The following is a 26,739-nucleotide window of genomic DNA, read 5'->3' as shown; positions in this document are numbered from 1 at the left end:
TTAATTGGCTGATACTGAAATCACCTTTACTACACACTCCATACTACGTTTGATAATGCAGATATTCATATCACCCAAGAAAAGATGGACAATATTCAATCATAGTGCCTACCGTATATTCCACTCCCCGGTTAAAACAATAAAACTCTCCTTCGTTCCCAAAACTTGGAAGCTGTTAACTTTTGACGCAGACGCGGAGGGAATTTGCATAATGACATCAAAGTCACAGATTTCTGTATAAATGGGAGGTCGCAACAGGGGCAACGAAGGTACAGATAAAGAAGCTCATCTGTGAAGGAACTTTCTGAAGTCTAGAGAAGAGAATCTACTAAATGCTTTCCGCTACTTAGAATCCTCCTTATAAATAAGATGAACGAATGTAATAGCTGCTGTTCATGCTCCCTGAATTTATCCTTCACCAAAGTTGTGAGAAAAATAATACCTGCTGTCTTCTTTTTCACTCTTCACTGCAAACAAATTACACAAAATAGTTTTACCTAATGTCAAGGGGGGTGACCTCAGTGGCAGGGGGGGCCGACGGTAGTTCCAGGGGGGGCTCAACCCCCCTGGCCCCTGCCTGTTTGTATGATGTCATGTTATTTTTATTTTACGTCACTATTCTGCTTATTTTGGCGACGATGGTGCATCACTAAAAAAGATGAAGAAACAAACACAATAAAACGCTTTAGCTTTACTCGAGATTCGAAGCTTGAGCCTCTGGCTTCGTAACGCTCTTACGCTAACCATTATTACGATATCTAGCAATATTTTTTTATGTCTTCTATTCATCGATTCAGTGTTCAGACAAAACTTTCGTAGTTAACATTACAGTACATTGACTTGGATTGTGAATATGTCACTAAAAAGAAGTAGTGATAACTGTATGACGTCTGTCTCCCACACGAGAGACCAGAGTGGAGGGGATTTGCCGAAGTGTTGTGCTCGTTAAGTCACCTACACTGTGGCCAAGATCTAGAACATGTGAACCTCTACGACTAAAATTACTTAATTTTCTTGGCGTTAATGCAGTAAATGAAAACATCAGACAGTGGTTCTATAGAAACATTCATTCTCAGTACTCAGACTAAATTTGAAAATCTTCTGTCGACCAATTCGAGATAATCCTGACAAAATGTACCTATTAAGCTTGACAAGGAAAATGTTAAAATTTCGTCAGGGTATAAGATCACCTTATGAACATATATTAATCATGTGTACACTTAACTTTCAAGTATTGTAGATTGCAAAGCGTCTATTGCGATTTTTGCATTAATGTTGCATCAAAGGTTAATATTTTTAATGAATGACGTAACTCAGTCAGGCATATGGTCATGTACAGTGAGATGCAAAAATTAACACTAGGACAATGTAGCCAACCATTACTCTCTTATCTAGTACGTGTTTTTTTTTAAAAAATGAAATTTTGCTGGTGCTGTTAGAGTTTGTCGAATGATTCTTTGGCATTTTATTTCATTTCTTGAGCCTTGCGTTGAGTAAAACTAAGTGAATGCACATGGTGATGAACAATTTAGAAGGCCACTTTGACGACAAATTAACTAAAATTAGACCTGTGTGCAAAATTTTTGTGGAATATTTTATAGTGGAACCACGAGCAAAACAACCTGCGCAGACCCGCCATTCCTGTGCACCGTACCCCCGCGAGTAGGGGAGGGAGAGAGTGGACCATGCTTCCTTATGGCCCGAGGTGGAGGGAAGAAGGAAAAGCTGCGCGGGGCCTTTTCGTGCCAAGGTTTTTTTCCTTGTGGTCGATCTATAGGAGACATCTTGGGAGGGTATGGTTAAGTCACCAGAAGAGTTTGTTTTCAACAAAACAGAGTTGGAAACACTGCACTAGTCTAGTTCCTTTTCCTCTTCTCGGGAAAAGTTGTGCAAGGACTTCCTCTGCTCCGCTCCTCCTCCCGCTGAAGATCAAATCAAAGTGAACCAGCTGCGATTTGCCCCATGAACGGACACAAGAGTTTTTGGGAGTCGGCACAATCTTCGAAGTTCGGAGCAAGTTCAGTTGAAGTTTGTCGCTCGAGCAAGTTTTTCACGCAAAATGAACACCTGTCTGGTCATCACCATTGCCGTCTCGTCGTGACTTTCTATTTCTTTCTTGCAGGTTCACTTTCGTTGGCGCCGGCTGCAAGGACAGGTGTTGGCACCGTGGCTGCGGGGGGTAAATATTAAAAGTGATATCAGTACTTCTCGGTACGTTCATGAAATTAAAGAGAGTTTCTATATCAGTGCAGCAAAAATATATACCATATAGACAGATTGTGTGGATTTATCCCTCAATGACATCATACTTTGGGGAGCTGAGAGAAATGCCATTTTAAATTAAATGCTTGCGACAAGTAAACTGTCCATAAGGTTTATTATTTTTTTACGTAATGAGCAAGAACTGAAGCAAAACGGCAAACAGTCTGCTGACAACGTCTATACCCTGACCCAGCTAACTGTAGAGCAGGGCCGCGCATATCGGCACAGGAGGAGGAGGAGGAAAATCGAATGGTGAAAGTGCAGCGTTGCCAACCGTACATGTACGGACGTACGGTCCAGACCTTAGTCCTTACGCTAAATGAACGGCTTGTCAAAATTAGCTCTTCCAGTTTTATCCTTAATATTTCCCTAAGAAATTCTTAAACCAATCGTACGGACCTGGAGACAAAAATACGGTCCGTTTGCCATGTGCGTTCGGTACCCTTTTCAAAAGTTTGCAACGCTTACAGGGAAACCGGGTATCTCCCGTCGCACATTACACAATCCAGTTTCTCTCACTGTTCATTGGTGGAGCCGTCTCGCGTCACTACTTGCGCAGACACTTGTTCTCGTTCGCCTTGTCTACAGTTAGCTGGTACGGAGTTTATACCAGCATTTACAAATCCAATCCTTAAAAACAGGTAAGATACAAGAGAAAAGTTAATGAAAACAGTTGTGACCAATTTGACGAGCAATAATATTGTACATTACCCTGTACTAGAATGGTGACTACATAATTTGTAATAAATAAAATTCCATATATTATTGTATTATATCCTTGTAGAAAACAAATTTGTAAAAAATATTGCGATCAATTGAATGAATGAATATAAGTACGAAATAAGAACGAATAGGATTGTGCATTCTGCGAAACTTTTCATGACATCATTATAGCTGCCCTACATTCTATACAAATTTAAACTTGTATTTATGGAATATTTCACGGAAATAAATAACACGACAAAATAAAGGGAAAATGTCTAATATGCTTCAAAAGGGCTGGAATTTAACATACGAGTCGGTTGTCTTAAAATTTCTCTTTCCCTTTCTCACCTACACTTTTATCATAATTTCCCTTCGAGGGAAATTTCTCGTCATATGGCAACACTCGTCCCAGCCCTAGCATGGAGGCAATTTGATCAATGAACGTTCATCAATTTCATCTAGCAATTGCCCATAGGTGGCAGGTAAGTAACGAAAAAAAAATACTTACTTCAGTCCCACATTTTCACAATTCTGATACGCTATCTTGTTCTGTTCGCCATGGACGAATAGTAGAGGTGCACTGAACTTTCCAATTTCAATAAACGGCTACCATAAGCTGCAAGATAAGTGACCTTATTTATCAGCGAAAGTTTACGATAGGTTGCAAACACTGCGTCGCCTGTTTCCAGACCTTCTGGCTCCGAAAGCCATCAATGGGCTTCTTGATTGATCTGCAGTGCTGTGGGATAACGACCCTGCAGGCTTCTCTTTCACTTTCAACCGATCCGTCAAGTGGCGCCGCGTGATTATGTCACGTGTCACTTTGCCATGGGAGGGGGGGCGGATCATGTTATTATCAGTCGCAATGGACATTAAACTAAATGTTCATTCAATTCTGCCTTCACATGATTTTCATTTGCTGGGATTTAATCCAATAAATGGACTCGCGATTCCTCCTGATGCTGGAAATTGGGGCAACACGAACAATTCTATCTCAGTTGTACCAGTTTCAAAATGGTGTTCAATAAGTGTCCAGAAAACTGTACTCAATACGTGAGTGTTTGCCAGGAATCTTGGCCTAGTAGTTATATAAATATAAAATTGGTTATATATATATTATTGTATAATTTTATCCTTCAAGAGTGAGACTATTACTCAATACACCAAATTCAGGTAATATCTAGCACAATGGTTTTATTTCAGTGTTCGAACTTTATGACACTTATGCCCGATCAAACCTAGCCGCCTAGTTGAAAATCTGGTTGCCAAATTATACCTGAAATGTCAAATCAAGAAGAAAACTCCAAATGCATGAAACATTTGTATTACCATACATTTGATATGATCCTCCCGAACCATATCAAAGATTCGGTCATATTTAATATTATTCTTAATTATTTTGCTTTTTATATTCACTATAAACGTTATGAAAGTTAAGATAGTTAATGGTTGACTTAATGACATAATTTTGTCATTCGAAAAGTTAATGTTTGTTATTTGCAAGCTTCATGAAAGCAAAATCTTTCATTGTTGACAATTAGTCAAAAATTTGTGTTCTCAGTTTAGAATCAAACTATTATGAAAGCCTTAAGAGCTAAATTTCAGTTGAAGTTATTAGTAATATAAGCCTTATGGACATTGGAAAGAAGTTTCTTTAAGAATGTGAAAACTTTGTAGTAGAGAATATTATAGAAACTTCAAGGGTCACAATTGTTGTTTTAGACATAGAAAAATGAACCTTATGGAACATACTGTTTAATCTTTAAGATATTGCCATTATACACAAATTAGTTCTACATACCACAGCTGTAGCTATGTTTATCTTTTGTGTCACGGGAGGCGCCCTGCTTGACATGCGGGGGTATAAATACAGCCTCGAAACCTAATCCTGGGGCATTTTCATCACCGACTCCGATGGATTAACGTCTTAAATACTCAGGTCCCTTTATGGGAGGGTTCAAGAACTCAGTCTTCGTTCTCAACTTAGAGACATAGTTATTCTGTCGTATGGATAGGTTCGCCCTGTGGACATGCTAACATACGAAAGAATAAGTTCATTTAAACTTTATTTTGAAGATTTCTGAAACTTTAAATTATATCTTCGCAAAAAAAATGTTAAATTTCGACTCAGAACTTAGTGTTATTCTGACGCATGGTTAGGTTTGCCCTGTGGACATGCTAACATGTCGCCATGCGTGAGAATAAGTTAATTTAAGATTGCTTACAACTTTGTGATAATTCAGTTTGATTTTTTCGAAACTTATACGCAATATACATAATATATTTTAAATTTTGCATAAAGCACAAGACTTAATGTTATTCTGCCGTATGAGTAGGTTCGCCCTGTGGGCATGCTAACATGCCATCATACGGAAGAATAAGGTCAGTTTTTTCGTCTCCATAATGATTATTTATTTATCAGGTTATTCATTATTGATATCTGACATGGTTAGGTTTCGCCCTGTGAGCATGTTAACATGTTGCCATACCCGATATCAAGTCGATGTCTAATATTTTACGAATTATAGCATTTTGTACTTCTTCTTCACATACCTTGAAGCCAGACCATAATGTCCAATTTATGTTAAATCGGATTCAATACTCAAAACCTTCGCCAGTAATGTTAAAGTTGTGCTTCATTATGTCAGGGAGCGTTCATAAAGTTCCAAGCAAGCGCCTGGTCGTCTTTAAATAACGGATATGACAGCTTGATCAATGTTCAGTAAATGTAATGTAAACTGCAAGACTTGCATAGATTTGATTATAAGAAGGAAATCTGTTCAGTCCTATATTTATGGAGATCTGTAACTACAGTAGACTCGCGATTATCCGAGCTAATTGGGACCGAGATTACCTCGGATACTGAAAAACTCTGATAATACGGAGATAATTTGCTAATAGGTCGTAAATGACGAAACAACACTTAAAACTGTATAGTAATTATTTATTACTAGTACAACATAAATGAGAAGATTACTTTTTCCGCTTACAATAGGCCTACACAGACTTCAACACCACCGACAATCTAACAAACACGTGCAGCGCGGACGGTGACTTGACTCCATAAACAAACGGGGGGCGCGATGTTTCCCAACCATTCCCTCGGTTAACCCGGAGCCTCGTTTAATCAGGACTCCGTTAATCGCGAGTCTACTGAGATGTAAATTTATAAAAGTATCTTGCACATCCCATGTATTTCTACTACTATACCCGTACCTGAGAGGGGTCAGAGTATCCCATTAGCCCACCGAGTTTAGCTAAGGTGAAGAAACAGATGAAATTGGATAATGAAAGGTGATTGAAGGAAATAGGAAGGTAAAGATGAGGATGGACGCTTTGTCTTCGTGAATTTGTTTATGGTATAGCTGCGATTGTATAATTTTTCGAAGGCGATTTATGCTCGAGGACGCTGACGACATAGGGTGGCCTGAAGGTTCGAGAGAGGATGTTTCCTCTCACTTTCTTCGTCTCCTTCGAAGTTCAGAGCTGGTGATCGATCGCAGGTCTCTCCCCAGCCATGCAGCTAATTTTAAAAGGATGGTATTTGTTTATTTTGATTTTGAGCGTTTTCCCTCATCAGTTGTTATGTTTTCCTTCCTAATTTATGCTGATAGGAATATTGGCAGCCCTGAAAGGACTCCCCTGGAATTGGAGGAAAAGAAATGAAGGGAGAGTGATGGCACTTTCCACATTTTGCATTGATTTAAAATTATAAATACAATTCCTAGCATTTACAGTTTATCACAAACTTCTATCAGTAAATTCCCCTCTTTTGATGATCATAAAAGAGAAATAGAATGCCATTCCGTTGCCAAAAAATGTTATTTAAATATTAGTTAAACATAATCGCTACTTAATGGTATTCATTCAGTGTTTGGCTCTTTGGCAAGTATAATTTGTTGTATGAAAATAAATATCGCGTCAGTGGGAATTGGCACAAATACTACACTTTTTTGGAAGGTAGATATTTGAGCTGTTTTACATATTCTGCCATACCTTGCTACATATTTAGGTACATTTTTCCAAAGATTAAAAAAATCCTGGCTAGTCATGACTGCGGGCAAAACGACAAACCTGTCGACTAAAAAATCAGTGAACCACTTTGGCAACCCCTCTGTCGAACGCCTTTGCCACTTTTGCCGAAAAAAAGACTTGAAAATGTATCTAAGTAGCCGCAAAAACAAAAACAAATTGGTCGGGTTTTGCCGCTAATTTCCAACACTTTTTTTCTTTTTTCAAATTCCAAATTATTAATACACTGAAATACATAGTCGTCGTCGATTTTTAGCTTACAATTGCCTGAATCAATGAGGTAGGTGAAACCTAGGGGAAACTTGAACTCTCTCGTGGATCCATTTGTTGAATTTATTTTTCAATAGGCAGAAGAATGTGGAAATATGAAACGTAACTGGAATACTAATTACATGAAACTATTGTATTCACTATTATAAAGTTTTTGCTCTTTTCCCCCTAAAATAAACTGGATGAAATCAGTTTCTTGTGGGGGAGCAACTGTATGTAGATACTCTCAGTTTACTCAAAACCCAATAAAGAAAGTTTAATTATGCAATTAGGAATAACGTGTTTGTGTAACCTACTTGTCGAAAGTAAACGTGCAGTTATCTTTCGTTTAGTTGACTTTCTGTATCTTATTTAAAGTATGTTATTTGTATAGTAGGGATTTGTTAGGTGTGGACAAAGCAGCTATGAAATTATAGGGAAACCTAATTGGTCTTTGTTATATTACATAGAAGGTACTCATTCAACATTTGTTTAACTCGCGATCTCTATACTATGAATCATGTTACTTGCTAATTCCCGCTAGACTAACACCCCAATATTCGAATGAAGACACCTGCTCTTACTGACATTGTTTCAACTCTACACATGAGGCTTTTTATATCATGTTAGATGAAACTTTGTGGTGTAATTTCAGTTTTTTTAAAATGTAACTAAAACATCCATCACGTGCTAGTAATAACTTATGAATATGTTTCGCTATGCATCACGGGAATTGCAGTTGCATGTTGTAGAGAATTGGATAAAACTCGAATTAAAACTTCGGCAGCGCTGTTTGTTTTTTTCAACGTTTTCACAGCTTCATAAAAAAGGAAAAAAGCGACACTCATTTCACGTCCTTCACTTTGTATGTGCATCTACCCGTGACTCAAAATTCTCATTTTCTTACAGAAACAACCTCATGAATTTAAATAGTGTTAAAATAAGAATAGGAATTGCCTTTTTAGAATAAATTTCCTTGCTCTCCTGTCCTCCCTTCACTATACATGAAGTACTTCACACCGATGCAGCGTTGCAAGTGTACAATAATTTTCAGGAAAACTAATATTATCTTAGGTACAGTACAAGTATTATGAAGAAAATCACAACCATAGAATAGAAATGATTGCTTTTCGTACACTGAGAAGTTTAATTGGAATATGTTGGTGTGAATTTTCAGCATATTAATAGAATCACAGCACAAATAAATGGTCCACTAAGACATAGAACATTAACAATGCACTGATGCAATATTCGCAAAAAAAAACAGTAAAATCATCCAAATTACACACAATAATGACGAACAAAAACGTTACGGTTATAAGCAGAAAAGCAGTCATGGATAAGATTCAAAATTAAAAATTATGGTTACTTATAGATTGTAAACTTTCCAAATTTTTGTTTGAATAATTATTACACAAGGATTATTACAGCCCCCTCCAAAATTTTGACAAAATCAATATTTTAAAATAAAAGCAGTGAAAAACTCGCAAAAAAACAGAGTGGTATATGCAAACTCACCTTGAAATGACCCCCGAATTGTCATTTTTGAGAGTGGAAAGTTTTTGACATAAGAAATATCTTATTGTGTATTTCGGTCCCCTAGAAAGGAGTTATGCACTATCCACCTTTACAATTCCAGCCCCTCCCGAAAAAAATCCTGCGTACGCCAGTGGCTGGGGTGGTGGGGTATCCACGAGACCCAAATCAAGTGACGAATCAAATCGGATTAGTGGAGAAATAAAAAACAAGCACCTGAATAAACGCCCAATGGTTTTCTGTGAGGAGTGAAACAGAACAGACAAAAACGGATTAAGGACGAAACTTTTTCCTCTCGCAGTTAATTGCAATCATCTGGTTATATTGATTGTTGAGCAAACAATCTCAACAAACGAGAAGTACTGAACCGTGGTTACGGCGATAATTAAATAATGGTCTGGAAACAATAGACACAAAATTATTGTTATTTCCCAAATAAGCACATTCTGAAACTAACCTCGTAATTAATGCTCCGATCTCTCACACGCAGGGTGTCATGTTTCCTTGCTGTATTCTGAAACGAAAAGAATATATTAGATTCACAACAAAATTCGACATTTTTGGTGCATTTGTTTTATTGGACATTTATGAGACACAGTAGTAAAAAAGGTAAAGTGTTCCCCTGTGCTTAGCACCATGCCATGAAGGCGTATAGGGGGTGTGGGGGTAACGCCCCACACTTTCTTGATCCGGTCGTGAGTGGGGGTGATGTGATCAGCATCATGCCCCTGACCACCTTTACCCCCCAGGGTTTCCCCCAGGTACCCATGTTATTCGACGCTGGGTGGGCGCCGGGGCCGCTTCCATCATTAGAAAAGTTCCCGGATTTGAACCGGCCGGGGATCGAACCCGGGACCTTGAGCATGGTAGTCAGACGCGTTACCGACTGAGCCACCGCGGTCACTCTGGTAACTAAATAAATGTGCTATTAGAAGTTACATGTTAACTCTGTGCAACAAATGCAGTTTTCAAATCAAATTTAGGATTCCATTCACAATTTTTACACTGAAATGCCATTTTATATATCACTTTTGTTCCTCAAATATAACTAGTTTTTGTACTGAAATTTTGATCCTTTATTCACCGTAAATATGTGGCTCCAGAAAGCACCATGTGAGACACAGTAGTGGGAAAGGGTTTTAATGGGATAATTAATAACACGTATTATTACATAGCTACATTATGTTAACTAGCGTAGTGAGACGTTTTGAGTTTAATTACGAAACTATCGCACAACTTATTATCACAATAATAAATAAATGTAAAATTAAATTAAGTTACATTTTCTTAACATGTTTACCAATCATATTTAACTGACTGAGCCTGTCACCAATACTCTTCATGCCTAAAGTGAACAAATATGGGGCAAACATAAATGTTATGCATAAATCTCACATCGTTGCAGTTTTCAATGGTATATGCATCAGATCTATGTACAGCCTATGGCACACACGCAGGTTAATCGGAGTTCGATTCTCGGTGTGGATATGAGGCACATTTTTTTCCATCGATATCAGTGCATCAGCAGCTGGACTCTCATCAATGGGTACCTTGGAAGGAGGAGGAAGGCTGCCGAAGCGTGGTGCTGATAACCATATGCCTTCACATAACATGATCCTTTTCAGGCAAGTATGACTACATTTTATTCCGACATAAGAACGCAATGGGGGCTGGACCTACTTTTTGAAGCGGAATGCAAATCGAATATCCCTTGCTTGCTTTTGTAGTGTGCAAGTACACGAACTCAATAGCGGCTTTCTGGGAAAATTCAAGTTCTGCAGATAGTGTGTACGACACAGAGCAGATGCTCTTTAATGTAGTATTTCTTCCCGGCGACAGGTGAACACGAAGTTATACCTGCTCTGCTCTGCACCTTTGAAGCCACCGGCAGATTACCATATATTTCGCCAAAGAATTTTTGATAAAAATTACTCATGGTTTGGAGGTTGCTCACAGACGTAATAGGGATGGCCATTCTTCAGTTACATATTTTTCTTTTTTTTTTTCTTTTTTGTACTCCCCTGTGCTTCGCATCAAGCCATGAGGGCGTATAAAGGGTGTGGAGTTAGGGTCCCACACTTTCTTGATCACGGCCGAAGGTGGGGCTGATGTGATCAGGACCAGTTCGACGCTGAGTGGTCTCCGGGCCCGCTTGAACAGGTTGAAAAATAAATTCCGGTTCTCCCCGCCGGGGATCGAACCCGGGTCTCTTGCATGGTAGTCAGATGCTCTAACGACATTTTTCTTTTTAATTTTTTTTACAAGGAAACCCCCTATGCGGTAGTATCCCCGACAAAAATGACTGAGCTACCTTTCATAACACCGTGTTTCTGAATATATACTGTAATTGACAATTAACCAAAATGGTTTCAAAATTTTATAATAAACAGACATTTTGGTAGATAATTTTCATTGTTGAAATACAGCTAGTGTACATAATTTATTCACTGAAATAATTTATTCATTAATTGTAAACTGGTTAATATTAATAATTTCTATTAAAACTATTACAATTTTACTGTCCTTGAGTTTTTGAAAGTTAAACCATTATTTCTCTACATACGGGCCATGAGTGAAATGATTACAACCACTAGTCATATTTTCTTCATATTTCCTGAAAATATATACTAATTTTGTAATCTTCTGGCTCTGGCATGATCAGAGGAGTATTTATAACCACGTCAGTGCAAACACGTATGTATATCTTGTGGAGCGAACTCTCCTCGTAGTAAGCCTCCAGATATGCTTGCAACAATTAACATCGCCCTCCATACACATGATTCATAAAATTTCCTTTCTTCTGGTATAATTCCCACCATGCGAGAGAAAATTTCCCTCAACCGGCAACCCTGGTTACTCTCGAAGACGTGTGTCAACAGTTGCCACGGTCATCAACTTGACAATGCTGCAGTGGCCAGCTGTACACGCAACTGGTGCACAGGTGTTGGCTGCTCACCATCTCGAGAACCAGTATGTTTTCACTTCTCTTGTTTTGAACGCGACAGGATATCTGTTTATTTTTTCGCCCTGTCTGATCTTCAAACAACATATTTTGTACACATGCCTATAGATGAATCATAGTTTTGTTAAAGGAATTCTTGAAATTTTAAGAATCTACACTGTATTACAACTCTACAACATCGTAATAAGTTAACTCGAATACGCGTCCACTATTTGATCTTCAACGTACAGATCATACGAAAACAGTATAAGAAGAATACAGAAAAGGTTCTAAGGTATGGGTTTGTCCAACAAAACTAATTATAATAACCTGATTGACATATTTTGTTTTAAGAGCTTTAGTAATGGAAGGTATACTTGTATAAAACATTTAATGGTATCTTAGATAATAGCTCATATCTTGTTCAAATGCAATTTATTAACAAAAAATAATATACGCAATAGGTAGAAATATTCTGTCTTCTAATATTTCAAAAACCGAGAAATATACGAGAAGAAAAACTCACCATAGAATACATCAGTTACAATGCCCTTGCTACAAACCACCAATATTTATATTTTTCGCTTCCACTTGACAGATATACAAGAATAATAAATTCAATACTATGAAGAAGAAAGTACGAAATACTGATAGAATATGGATTGTTAAATATCGGTGTTATTACATATACTTCTTATGTTGCATTTACAAAAAAAATATTTACAAACTCCTTGCATACGTGTACATACATGTTTTCACGTGATTTCTTTTTATTTGGTTTATGTTACTTCGTTTTTTTGCCCACTCCGCCACGAAGTCGGCGTTTGTATGTGTGTGTGTGAATATATATAGTATTCGTACATAATTCGATTTGCATCAACAAAAGGCAGCCTACGCCTTCTGTCATTGGAGGTTTAATCATCTGTAGAAGTGCAAAGAATAATAAATAAATGAATCGTCCGGTTGCTCCAATACAAGATTGAATCTTCGAGTTTACACTAAACAAAAACACTATGTCAATTTTATATAATTGTTTATTGAAATTGCAAAGAAAGGCTTTTTTTTTCTTTATAGTCAAATTTACTGAGGTCTCAACGTGGACAATGGGGCAAGCACATATAACACATCCATCTGAGAACACAAGGGCAAGACAATTCGCTTTTAACATTCTACTACTCTGCTCCACCACGGTAGCTAGTTTCGAAATAATTCATAACAAATGCAATATTCACTGCGTGACGTGAAAAACAGTCTACTCCTCACGTAAGATATTGAAATATTATTTAAATTTAAAACAGGTTCAAAGTTGGGTCCTTGTCCGCCTCGGTGGCGTGTTGGAGGGGGGGGGGGGGTCACGAACAATCTTCACTCCAAACGTACCGGAATCGAATCTTGTCACAAAAACAGAGTACGCGGACAATTTGCCACTGAGGAAAAATACACGTAAAGTATAATGACCTCTTCTCTCTGACCTTTACTTTTTGCTTTAATCTCTTCTCTTTCTACACCTTTTCCCACGGTGCCTTCAGGAGCAGATCATTGTCGTCAGAACTATATAAAAGGGTCATACGAGGTGTGTTCAAAAAAAGACTGAACTTTTGCTGTTTTTGCTTTATTGCTCATGATTCACACTTTCAACCACTAGCCCCTTCAAAGACAATCTCCGATGGTCAATACACCGTTGCCATCGTTTCTTCCAATTTTGGAACGCACTTTCTTCGATGGCGCGCAATAATAGTCTCGCCGGTTTTTCCTAAATTTCCTCGATGGTCTGGAAACGCCGTCCTTTCAAAGTTGTTTTCAGTTTGGGAAAGAGAAATAAGTCTGCAGGGGTCAAGTCCGGAGAATAGGGTGCGTGGGGCACAACAGAAGTGCGATTTTTTACCAGATAACTTGTGACAATGAGCGATGTGTGCGGTGGAGCGTTGTCATGATGCAACATCCACGACTGATTCCCCCACAGTTCAGGCCTCTCGTACATGCGATATTTTTTGGCCCCTAGGTTCAAAGTATAATGCAAGAGAAACAGAAACAAGTGGTTGATTGATTAACTGATTTTTGTAGTATGGACACATCAGCAAATAGGCTATTTTTGGCCGTCTGTACGGGGATGAACCCCTTAGTTAATACAAAATTACGGTTAGGCCCCAAGAAAATAAAAATGTGTCTGTATTATCTGTTTTATCCCTTTCTCTATTTGTCTACTTCTTCTCTCTATTCTCTATTCCCATCTCTCTCCTTTTCTGTATTCCCCATCTCTCTCCTTTTCTGTATTCCCCATCTCTCTACTTTTCTGTATTCCTCCTCTCTCTCTCTTTCTCTGGCATTCCCTATGCGAGATTCTTGCTCTGCCACGATTCATTCAAACACGCTGCATTCCTACAAAATCTGTTTAGTCATGGCCAGAGTGGGCCACAGGTTTGCCCACCCTGTCATAATGATAAGTATAATGGGAGCGTTCCTAGTTTTGGATCCCGTGATGACAATGTGAATATTAAAATAAATTTTTATTTGATCATGCGGCCCACCCATCCAAACCTTTCACAGTCCTCCAGAAAGTCTGATGGCTATACCACTGGAGGCAAAAATACAAAACGGCAAACAAAATAGCCTCCAAGCCTGAGGCACTAAAGGCAGCATCTCCGCACAAAACATCGACAAACGTTTCAACATTCACTCGCTTTTGCCATTGTGCAGAGCCCTCGAGTAATTTTCTTCCCGACAGGTGGCGCTGCCTGCAAGGGGGCTGCGCCAGGTGTTCCTAACATGCATATCAAGCGCCGAGTCTAAACAAAGGATTGACGAAAAGCTACAGAACAGCATACCGGAATGAAGGAGTCCTGAGTGCTGCCACAGCATTGATATACAACACGCAACGTTCCAATGTGCGTCAGCTGCACTGTATTCCGTTAATTCAGCACGTGTTTCCCATCTCGCCTAGCTTCGATCGCTTTCGGTTTGACACGCCGGTGGCAAGGGGCCAAGAACTTGAAACTTTCGTTTAATATCAACCACATGTCGAACCATATACCTACTGCGCGTGCTAGTTGAAAGAGGTGCGAGATAAATAGAAGCGGAATTATGGTGACAGATAAACGAGCGAAAATGAAAGAAAACAGCTCGAAAGCGGAGACGAAATCGTTGCCATTAAGAGAAACGTGAACACAAAAATTCAGTCCTCTCTCATCTTTCAAAACAGGCAAGAAAACCTATTTGATCTAAATAGTTGTTGTTTTTTTATTTAGGGGTATAGTAAAGTGACCCGACCGTCCTCATCGAAAAATCATTCCCCTCTAGTTTTTTCTGGCGTTACAGAAAAAGATCTGTAAAAAAAGAAATGCCTCATAAAAAAACAGGAAGATAAATGGGAAGAGAAATTTTAAAATAACCACGGATTTGGCTGGCACGGGAAATATGGGAATGTGAATAAACCAAACGAAACTCAGCGGAAAACTATATAATTTACAAGAGAAAAAGAATTGTAAAAGAATGTTACCTTTAAAAAAAATACATACAAAATAATATATTGTAAATAATTAGAACGAATGAAATTCCATACTTGCACCCTTAAATGTAACAGACATACAATTTTTCTTTTCGGGAATTTTCATGTGACGCATATTTTGAATTCTCATGAATTTGCACCAAAAAAGAGTTATTCTTTTGCTACTAGAACTTAGGAAGGAAAAATGTAACTGAAGTTATATCGTGGACGGACGCGCCTTATATTCACACACACTACTTGTTCAGTTGAGTTTCCAAGATGGAATGCATGGGTACACCGAGATGAGGTTCAAGGGGTGGGTGGGGGGACAGAGGGAAGGTCAGAATCAAAACCGCACACAGTCCCTTTCAACTTCATTTTCCTGTAGAAAATTCCCGATGCGCCTATGCAGAGGTAGGAGAAAATAAAAATATTGAAGTTATTAACTTATGAGAAATATATCATAGAGGTATACGAGTTTTGAAGAAATACAAGTGGATACACACTCGACCTTGCTCTTCATAGCAAGGGTAACAGAATATCAACAATTAAATCCGTTAAAATACAGGTCGCGAGCATGAATTAAAATACAGTGGAACCTTGATAACTCGAATCTCAACATCTCGAATTCCTTGATAAGTCGAATGTTTTGTAATCCCCTTGAATTGTCCATAACACTCAATATTACTTTTACCTCAACAACTCTAATAAAACCTTGATAAGACTAATTTTATGGAATGTCGTTAGAGCTCAATAACTCGAAGGTAGACTATGAAAAACCTTTATGAGTCGAAGTTAAATTCTAATCACCTCTATAACTCGAAGTTTTAGTCGCACGGACCTCAATAAGTCGAAGTGTAGGGTGCGTACGTACAATGTCAGGTGATCTACAATCGTTGAACTCCCCTACCCTGCCGTGTATGTAACCATCATTGTTAATGTGCTTAGCGTGCGTTGTAGAAGTGTTGATACATATGTAACCTCTATAACTAGAAGTCGGCGATTTTGGACCTCAATAACTCGAACCTTGGTAAGTCGAAATCCTTGATACCTCGATTTTTTTCTCTCTCCCATCAAGTTCGAGTTATCAAGGTTCGACTGTACCAATTGACCTACAATTTATTGACAAACTTTATTGAAGCATGATCCATAAAATCTATTATTATATATATATATATATATATATATATATATATATATAGTTGATAGTGTAATGTATTTTAACGACTTTGTCCCATCGAGTTGTATTTTGATATAGCCTAATATAAAGAAAGCTCACTTTTCATCCTCCACCTGACGTCAATTCTCGAAAGCCAATGACCGTTCAGTACGCCTGGTAGTCCCACCTACGTATTCCACCTTGGTACCCACATATTCAATTCCAGAACAGAACGTCCCACTTCTTTCCACGTCGTGTATCGCAAAAGCAAAAGTGACCGAACATAGACAACCTGCACGGCCATCCGCCCACAAGTAAACTGACTAGACACGTTTGAGATCATCACGATCTACAACGCATTAATCCCAACAGACAAAAGCAATTTGTCACAGACCGAGCGAAATGGGGTTATGAATATTTAAAAACACTCAAACCAAGGTTGTTGGGAGAATTATGGACATAAGGTTTCGAAAACGAAAGAGATTTTACACTTGTTAAATGAGCATAAGAACTGCTCTGAAGGTGATTGGTCGCTTGATTTACGGCTGTTCTAGTTAGCCTCATAAGGTAAGCAAAACGCCTATGCGCCACAGCAGAGATGTAGTGAGCCGAGTACTGACCATGACAAGCGAGATCTTAAAAAAATTAACTATCCAGCAATTCAACTACAGAGTGACTTTTGGGGGAAACAACTACACAATGACGTTTAATGCTGAAAATATATACGCAGGGTGATTCAAAAGTTGCGTAATCATTTTCTTTATCAGTAACAAGAAAAAGACAGAAAAGATAACGTGTAATAAAAGATTCATGGAGTTTCCAAAGGTGTGCCAATGTCTACATATCAATGTCCAGACCAAGCTCGCATTTGATTGATTGATTTTACTTCGCTTTTCTGCCACTTTTTGCTACTCAGGAAGTAGATAATGATTGATGATGCGACGAAATTGATGAAGGGACACTCACAAATAACATCCAGGCCGGGATTCGAACTCAGAACCTTTACGTCATAGCACGTTGTGCTAACCCCTCCGCCACCCAGGTCGGCGAGAAAAACCACACAGAACTCACATTTGCTTTCATAGTGATGGTTTCTTCAAATTAAAAATCAAGCACAGTTAGTGGAGTAAGAGCGATATTAACTGGTTCCTTCCTCCTTATCTCAAATTTGAAAAGGATAATATTGGCCATCTTGTTTCTCGCCTTGGTTCCTTGTTGCAGAACTTACAATATTAAAGTGACATAAACTTTGAGATTGACGCCCACTGATGAAGACTCGAACGATTATATAAAATTTATGAGGGATACTCAAGCGCAGTTCGGGACTCGGAACCTTCGGTGGCAAAATGAGTAGTCCGCCTCACAATGCGATCGGCCACCAAGACCAATCAGATTTCGAAAAAAAAAATAGTTTACATTCTGTGAGTTGGTTGTTTTTATGAAATGTGAGGAAATAGTGTACATGCTGTATAGGTATAACAATTTTTTTTCAGGTACTAGAATTTTTCTTCTTAAAAAGTAGTTTTCAAAATTGTGTGCTTTACAGACATACAAGAGATGTCTGACTGCTGTATAATACATTACTTATGTTCTCAGTTTGCTTTAATGCGTTTTTAAACATGCAGACCGAGAAAAGCAAGCACTTGGAACTCAAAACGAGTGTGTAATGTCTCGGTGCGATCACAAACCTTGGGCAAGAAAGAGACATTGTGTGTGTTTCATTCTTAACTTGTATCAATTCTCCATTGCCATCACACGGCTCACCTAAGGTAAAAAAAGTGGTGTAAAATAACAAAATACACGCAAATATACATATTTTAAAAGTGATTCTTGCTTGTAAAGGCATTCTTCAGTTGCGCAAAATGCAGAATTTACGACTTGAGAATTACGTAAAACATAGCACTGCACTGTAAAGATTAAGACAATGAACACATTCGAAGGAAACCTCGCCTCGTCACACCTTGACAAGGCGTGATGCGCATGCGTCAAGTACACAATGCAAAAAATATATAAATCACCAAGAATGGCAGGACAATGTTATCTCGCCACATTCTCTCAGCAAACTGATTAACATTGGATTCGAACGATGTCAAAGGAAGTAAAGCCATTTCTTGTTTTCTTTTAAAAGATGCAGTTACAGAAATGTTGATGACGTTCATCTTTAACGTTAAGAACTCTGAGAGTAAACCATTTGTGTGGTGATAAGACGAGCAGACCTCTCAGTATGACAGACATGGAAGATATTTCGGTTTTATCTGCTGCAATGAACTGAGTTTAAACAGCAATTTTCAAAGCGTGACGGTGACGAAGTTCCACGATGAGTTATTTAAATTTGTCTTGTACATACATTTCCAATCAGGAAAAAAACATATAATATACAGGGTGGTTCAATAAGTCACTTAACACCCCCAGTACAAGGCCACTGCGGCATGGAACGTGAAAATGGCGATGACCAATCGTTGCCTAGCCAAGGGGGAACCACATTGACGTCACCCGCATGATCGGCAGCCATCTTGATGTCCGCCATCTTGAAATAAACTTCAGAAATTTAAATGGGAAGGAGGTTGTGCGACATATCAAAATTGGCTAGAATTTCACCAGGAAAACAAATGACATTTGTTTTCACCTAACTTTAAATTTAAGGGCGATTCCCGCATGGGAGAGTGACACGTTCTTTCCTTTTTGCTTAAATGTTTATTGTTCAAATTATCGTTAGTATGTGATTATGTGGCATTTATTGTTTAGACCAATCATTGAAAATGTCCGGATATTGACTTACCGGTATGTACATATCTTGTAGTATTGGTTGACATGGGAATTACGATTGTGTTTTGTCTTTACATAAAAGTTTAAAAGAGTGATGATGTGAATTGATCGTGTCAAGAGTAGTACATTTCCTTTTTCACTGATCTGAACGAAAATGCCACTAACACATGAGGAACGGATTGCCATCATATTGATATCAGGGGAGAGAAGTACGCGTGACATTGTCGCAGACTTCAATAACCGCAATCCTGCAAGACATCCGGTGTCACATGTGGCCGTCAGCCAGTTGCTGGCAAAGATTCAAGATACTGGATCTGTGGACGACAAGCCGCGACATGGACGTCCGAAAACAGCCACGGATGAGAGTACCGCTGTAGCGGTGTTGGCATCATTTGCAAAGTCCCCAACCCGTAGCACACGGCGACTGGCGCTGGAAAGCGGTGTCAGCAGGGTTTCAATTGAAAAGATTGTACGTGACCACCACTGGCATCCGTATAAGATACAGCTGCAGCAGCATCTTAGTGAGGACGATCCAGATAGGCGTTTGCAGTTTTGTGAGTGGGCTATAGCACAACTGCAACGTGACCCTGCCGTCGGTAGCAAGATTCTGTTCAGTGATGAGGCTAATTTTTATGTGTCGGGGGAGGTGAATAAGCAAAGCGGTACTGGTCACTCGAGAATCCACATTGGACAGATCCCAGCAAGGTGACAGGAGGCGGGAAGCTAATGGTGTGGTGTGGTACTTGGGGTTCCCGACTTGTTGGTCCATTCTTCATTGAGGGCAACTTAAATGCAGAGGGCTACTTGCTTCTGCTACGGGAGCAGATCTTACCATCCTTACTGTCCGAGGATGGGAGCTATCCTGAATCCTTCCAGCAAGATGGTGCTCCACCGCACTATTTGATGATAGTCCGTCAATACCTGGATCAACAATTCCCTCACCACTGATTGGTCGCCGAGGGACTGTGGAATGGCCTGCACGCTCACCTGACCTGACACCATTGGACTTTTACCTCTGGGGACACCTGAAAGGCATGCCCTATGCTACGAAAATCAGGGATCTGGCCCATTTGCGCACACGCATTGTGGATGCCTGTACTCCAATAACTCCTGAGGTTCTTCAGAATGTGGTAAGGTTATGGGAGAGACGATTACACCGTGCCATTAAGGTTAACAGGGGGATGTAGAGACAGGGCTCGGCACATTCTCGATTACGGTCATTTTTGGAGATGTGATCTATGTAAGGTGGATGTGCGCAATTTCGCCATGTTTTCAATTCTGCCAGGTACCTGTATTTCCCAACACGTCGGCCTAAGTCGGTAGATGGTGCTAGTGTATAGGTAGGTAGCGCACGCTGATCGTGTTTTGTCTCATTTCGATGGGGAGGAGCTAGACGGGAAAGATAGGCAGCCATTGGGTGTGCGAGACGTAGCGTTGTTATAAGATCGAGAGCAACAAAGTGCGGTCCTTTTGTCCAGGAAGGAGGGTTCGAAGCAATGTAGTAAGTATTGCATTGTGAAGACGAACGCTTTCTGCCTACAGTTATATGTGTAACGTTGTGTCGTATACATTGAGAGTCAAATTTTCACCCCATTTGTGTAGTCATTGGAAGTGCTTGCAATTTCGCCATGAAGAACAAAGGGTGGCGAAATTGTAAACTATGCTACTGTGCATGACGTAATGGTGCAAAGGCAGTGATATCTCCTTTACTTGGGTTTCGTTGCAGATGATGGCAGACAGACTGAATCAAGGAAAGTACTGCAAGTGGTCAGTGAATGATTTAAGCAGAGCTGTGACCATCGTTACCCAGCAGCAACTGTCTGTCAACGCTGCAAGTAAACAGTTCAACATACCACGTCGAACATTAGGTGCCTATGTACATGCACGAAAAACACAACGGACACGCGCTGGTAGAAAACCTGTGTTAAATGTAGCAGAAGATGTCCTAGTCCAGAGGATTGTGCGGTTAGCGGACGTAGGATTTCCTCTCACACTGCGATTGTTGAAAAAGTGAGTTTACACGTTTTGTACACAAAACAAGCAGCCACGCACTTTCAACAATATGCAAGGTGCAGAAGGTTGAACATGGCTTCGTGTGGTTTTTTGCACATCATGAAGTGGCTAAAAGAAAGGCCCAACATTTAAATGAAGCAAGGGCCCAGAAGTTAAATAGGTTCATTGTCCACGATTATTTACAGAAAATACACAAAGTGCTCGTTGATCTGGATCTTGTGCAGAAACCCGAGCGGGTATTTAATGTTGATGAGAAGGGATGTCGCTTAAGTTTACATCATCAACCTGTTGTTTTGGCCAAGACTGGGTCCAGACGTGTGCACTGCAGAGGAAAAGAGCATGGGCAAAATGTGTGAATTGTGTGCTGTGCAAATGCAGTAGGAACTGTAATTCCGCCAATGATTCTGTTCAAAGGGCAACGTCTGAAAAGAGAATGGGACAATAAGCTGCCTAATGGGAGTGTCGTGCAGGTAACCCCAAAAGGTTCAATGAGTACTGAAGTGTTTGTTCAATGGCTGGAGCATTTTGCTCGGTTCAAACCAAATGGACAGTGCTTACTAGTGTTGGATGGAGCCAAGTGCCACTTGGATCACAACAATTCTTGATGCTGCTGACAGACATGATGTTACCCTTTTCTGCCTACCGAGCAACACTACACACGAACTTCAACCGTTGGACAAATCTGTCTTTCGATCCTTTGAGTCATATTGGGATGGCGAACTTATGAACTACTGGGCACGAACGGAAGACAGAAATTTGCCAAAACACCGCTTTGGTGCGATTTTCACGCCTGCTTGGGAAAAGGCCACAGTTCCGAGAAATGTTGTGTCCGGATTTAAAGCATGTGGTTTGTTTCCTTGGAATCCTAATCGAATCCCTGATGAAGCTTTCGCGCCCAGTGAAACTACAGCAATACCTGTTGTACCCGAGGAACACACAGACGCCGTAGTCCCTGGACCAAGCAATGTCGTACACCGGACACCTACAAGTACGGCGACGCAGCATGTTGATACGAATGAGACGTCTGATTCTCATCACGATTCAGCTGCACAGAGCAATCCGATGAATAGGATACGCGCCTTTCAGAACATTCTGTCTACCCCAAGGAGAAAAGCCCCTCCGACGAAAACGCGCAAAGCCATCAACAGTCGGGCAACTGTTATTACCAGATCCTTATTTCCAGAAAAATCACCGGGAACATCAAGAAGGTCAAGGTCCACACAGGGTGGGGTTGGGATTCTGTTCTGAATGCTCTCGGTAACATCAACAAAGGTTCAATGTTGTGTGACACGTGTTTCTTAAACTTAGATAATGTTCATATTCCTGTCCGAATAATAATCACACTCATCATTTAATGCATATTTCTTAATGATCATATATTACGTTTGTCATTACTATCTATACTTTTATTCATTATATTCATGGGGTGAAAATACGTTTGTTTTGTATTATTTGTTTTGTAGCGCGGTTTGTCCTGTCCCCTCTGTTTACAGTGGGTGGCAAAATTGTGTACAGGGTGTATGCAATTTTGCCAGTTGCAAGGTTCTTTTCTTTTGTCTTTTGAAGTACCTGATTAATAGCGCATGAACGTGATTTTTTTCCACACATAACTTAATCTATATACTATCAATTTCCAGTACAGACGTTATCACCATACCTATCAGGAATTTGCAACGGTCATTGAAAGCTTAACGTGGCGAAATTGCGCACACCTACCAATTTCAGTGAATTAACGATATGACAATGTGAAAAATAAGCAGTTGTGCTCGATAATCACTCACTTGGTGTATTGAGAAGTATCTTCCCAAGGATGCAATAATAAATTAGCCAAAATAATAATTATTGTTGTTGTTTCTAACGGTTTTGTATCTGCAACCTGACTTTGCCTACAAAAAATGTCTGGCTAGTTCCATGTTACTTCTTACTAGATACCTTAATTTACGATTTTGCGTGGCAGTAGTGCAAATCAAATTCCAGTAAATTACTTAAAAAGGTAGAAGACAATATTTGAACGTTAATTATTCTTCTCTTTTTTCCTTATTCGTGACACCTAATGCATGCATTAAAATATGCCAGCAAAATCCCCAGCGATTACAGCGTTCTGTCAGTAAGCACATGCTGCTATTGATTTTCGTTGTAATTACAGTGCGTCCATTTCGATCTTCAGCCGAGATATCGGGAGAAGCGTGGCGGGCGGCGCTGACGGAGATACCGACATTTGCGGCCTGCAATACCCGCTTATTTTTATGGACATATGCAGACATTTATATAAACTAACCTGTGTTATAATTTATCATCTGTAATTCATCCAAGTTCTGCCCTTATATACACAAAAAAATACGCTTTAGAAACAATGTTAAGAGCCACAGGTAATAGAACATTTTAATCATAATTTTGACCAGTAACGTCCTGCTTAAGTTTATATCCTTGAAAGAGTTTTGTGGCGATGGGAATCGTTTCGAGGTTTCGAATGTGCAACACTGTTTCAAGATTACGCTGCAGACGAAACCGTTAAAAGTGAATGGTTTTCGTGAGCTTCCTTGCAATCCGAAATCTCCGAGCTCGAGTTTTTTTTGTTCCTTCGCGAGTAGATGAAGCCAGTGCTGTGAATATAGTGGCGAGCAATGTAAACCAAGAGCGTGTTAATTTCGTACTGTGCGCAAGAGTGTTATTCTTGGTTACTTGCAGTTACTTGTTTGTGTTATTGCAGTGTGTATGTGTGTTGTGTCAGTGAGACGATTGGAATGCCAGCCGCAAGGTTCACGTTAGCACAAAGATTTATTATCACGTACATGAAAACAGACTCGTCTCGAGACGTGTATAGGCAATTTGTACAGAAATTTCCAGGCGTTTCAACTCCACATAGAGATACGGTTAGACATCTTGTCCTTAAATTACGAGAAACTGGATCGTTAAATTTTAAAACACCTAAGCAAAAACGACGGATTCTAACCGAAGCAAAACTCGATGATATTGATGCAGCGTTAGAACGTTCTCCAAACAAACCTCTACGCCGTGTTTCAAAAGAGGTGAGCGTGTCAAAATCATTGGCACATACAGCCACTAAGCTACTAAAATTAAAACCGTAATCTTATAACACAGGTTAGTGCTAGTTTTGCAATATTTATATAAATGTCTGCATATGTCCATAAAAATAAGCGGGCATTACAGGCCGCAAATGTCGACATCTCCCGTCAGCGCCGCCCGCCACGCTTCTCCCGATCTCTCGGCTGAAGATCGAAATGGACGCACGGTAGTTTTTTTATGCTACTATTGAATTTCGTTGTAATAAGTTTTCTTATATTCATGAAGTTAAAGCCATGGGACGGCTGGTTCTCGTACTAACAGGCAATATGGGGCGTTTGGGAAGCACGAAACTAGCCGAGTTTCAAACCAGTTTAGCATCTCAATTTAACTTCGGTTCGACTCGAGAGATTGCACCAAAGTATTTCAGAGTGTAGATTCTAATTTGCTGACCCGCCACCGTGTTTGTATAGTTCTGGACTGGAAGCAGGGGCGCTAGTGTCGAATGTTAAGCCAATGGTAACCTGCAGTTTGCATATTTTCCTAAGTCATAGATATACTGCTTCATTGTTAGGGCTGGGGTGGTGGTGTCCTGAAAAATAGAGAAATTGGAAGGTATCTGTTGGATTTTATTTACCGATACCGGTCGACACTTTTCCGGCGTTTTGACCGTTCGCAGAGTTTGTAAAAATGCCGCAAGACACTTTCGCGGACTATAATTATCCTGAAAGTTATATAAAATTCAATTTCCATTGATTTTATACCAATATTATGTTCTTAAAGAAATGTATTTTGTGATTACATAATAGGTGTTTTTATATTCTGATGTAATTTTAGAATATTTTAAAGCAAAATTGATGCTTACGATTGGATACTCACACTAATATTAATATTTGGACAACTTTTAATTGTTAGTGTTGAATTACTTATACGAACTAACGAAAATTTCAAACAGTAGAACAAAATGTAACAAGAAGGTATACATGCATGAAGAACGAAAAAACAGATGTCATTAGCCCGACACACACACACACACATATATATATATATATATATATATATATATATATATATATATATATATATATATATATATATATATATATGTCACAGCATCTTGCAGCAGAAAAAAAAACACAGACTACTGCCTGGCCACAGTTGCCAGCTCATAGTAAATCTTTATAAAGTTACTAAAACAAATATCTCCTACAGTTACAATTTTCAATTATCGGTATCGGTTCAAGTACTGCCGGTTCAGGCCTACGCCTAACGTATTGCAGGGGAAGAAGTTTTTCACGATTTACGTGTATAATTTTTACTGCTGGCACTGTACATGAATATCCAACACGCCTTCTCACCTGCAGATATTACACTGTTCAACATGATTTATTCCACAAGAAAACTAAATGGCGAATTTGGTGTATTCTATTGCCCTGAATTCAAATATGTAATAAGAAATTTTCCATCAGGCACAGTTTTTCTGTGACGGTTACTTTTTGAAATTGAATTGTAGCGTTCTTTATGGCCTGCCATGGGATGTTTTAACCCGTTTGTAACTTGCATGTAGCGTTTCTTTTCAAGATGTATAGGTGCTGTTCACATAGTTTTTCATCGATTCTTCCAAAGTTAGTTTATAGGTTGTGCTGCTGCATAATAACAATAAATTACCATCAGTACCTGTAGCGCAAGCAGCTGGTACTAGAGATACATTTGAAAATATGAAATTGCTGTCGGAAAAACTCGAATACAGCAAATATAACTTGTATATCTGTGGAGACTGCTTGGTTTGCAACTTGAATGCATCAAATTTTGCTGTTTCTTGTGTGAATGGGACAGCAGGGATAAGAAGTCTCTCTACATTAGAAAATTGCGGTCTAAACGTCAATCTCTCATTCCTGAGCAGAACAAAGTGGCAAATATCCCCTTAGTGAATCCTGAAAAAGCGTATTTACTTCCATTGCATATCAAATTGGTAGTCATGAAAAATTTTGTGAAAGCAATGGATAAAAACTCTACTGTATTTCTGTACTTGAAATCTAAATTTCACAGTGTCAGTGATGTGAAACTGAATGAACGAACTTTTATAGTGCCACAAATAAGATCACTAATGGCTGACGAACATTTTGAGGAACTGTTAAATCCACTGGAAAAAACAGTCTGGCAGTCGATCAAAAATTGATGTTGCAATTTTCTTAGAAATCATAAAGCAGAAAACTATTGTGATATAGTGACTGATCTTGTGAATTCATACATGCTATGAGATGCAACTTGTCTTTAAAAATTCACTTCTTAGACTACAACCTAGAAAATCTTCTGGCTGTCAGTGATGGAACACGGAGAGCGTTTCCATCAGCAGATTTCTACAATGAAAAGCAGGTGCCAAGTCAAATGGAGTCCCCATATACTGGTTGACTACTGCTGGACCATGAAGAGAGAGATCCCAAATGCAAAATATGGCCGTAAATCATTATCTTGAAAGTTTTAAGTAACCCAGAATGGCATATTCCTTCATTACATAGTTTTACGTGAAGTACTGATTTCATAAAACTTTATATGTCGGTCACAAAA

The 26,739-nt window shown here is 39.2% G+C and overlaps 1 protein-coding gene across 3 annotated transcripts in view; it reads right to left on the bottom strand.

Moving 5' to 3' along the window:
* Nucleotides 1-26,739, bottom strand: part of corn (microtubule-binding protein cornetto) — a 162,598-nt gene that overhangs the window by 113,744 nt on the left and 22,115 nt on the right. For all 3 annotated transcript variants that reach the window (XM_083128334.1, XM_083128335.1, XM_083128336.1), the window contains exon 2: nt 9,242-9,298. The gene's annotated coding sequence lies outside the window, so the exon portion shown is untranslated. The remainder of the gene's footprint in view (nt 1-9,241; nt 9,299-26,739) is intronic.

The sequence above is a fragment of the Lepisma saccharinum genome, chromosome 9 (assembly GCF_977018435.1).
Source record: "Lepisma saccharinum chromosome 9, izLepSacc3.1, whole genome shotgun sequence".
Classification (NCBI taxonomy): Eukaryota; Metazoa; Arthropoda; class Insecta; order Zygentoma; family Lepismatidae; genus Lepisma; species Lepisma saccharinum.
The sequence above is the reverse complement of the archived record's forward strand: the minus strand, read 5'-3'. Positions and strand labels throughout refer to the sequence as shown.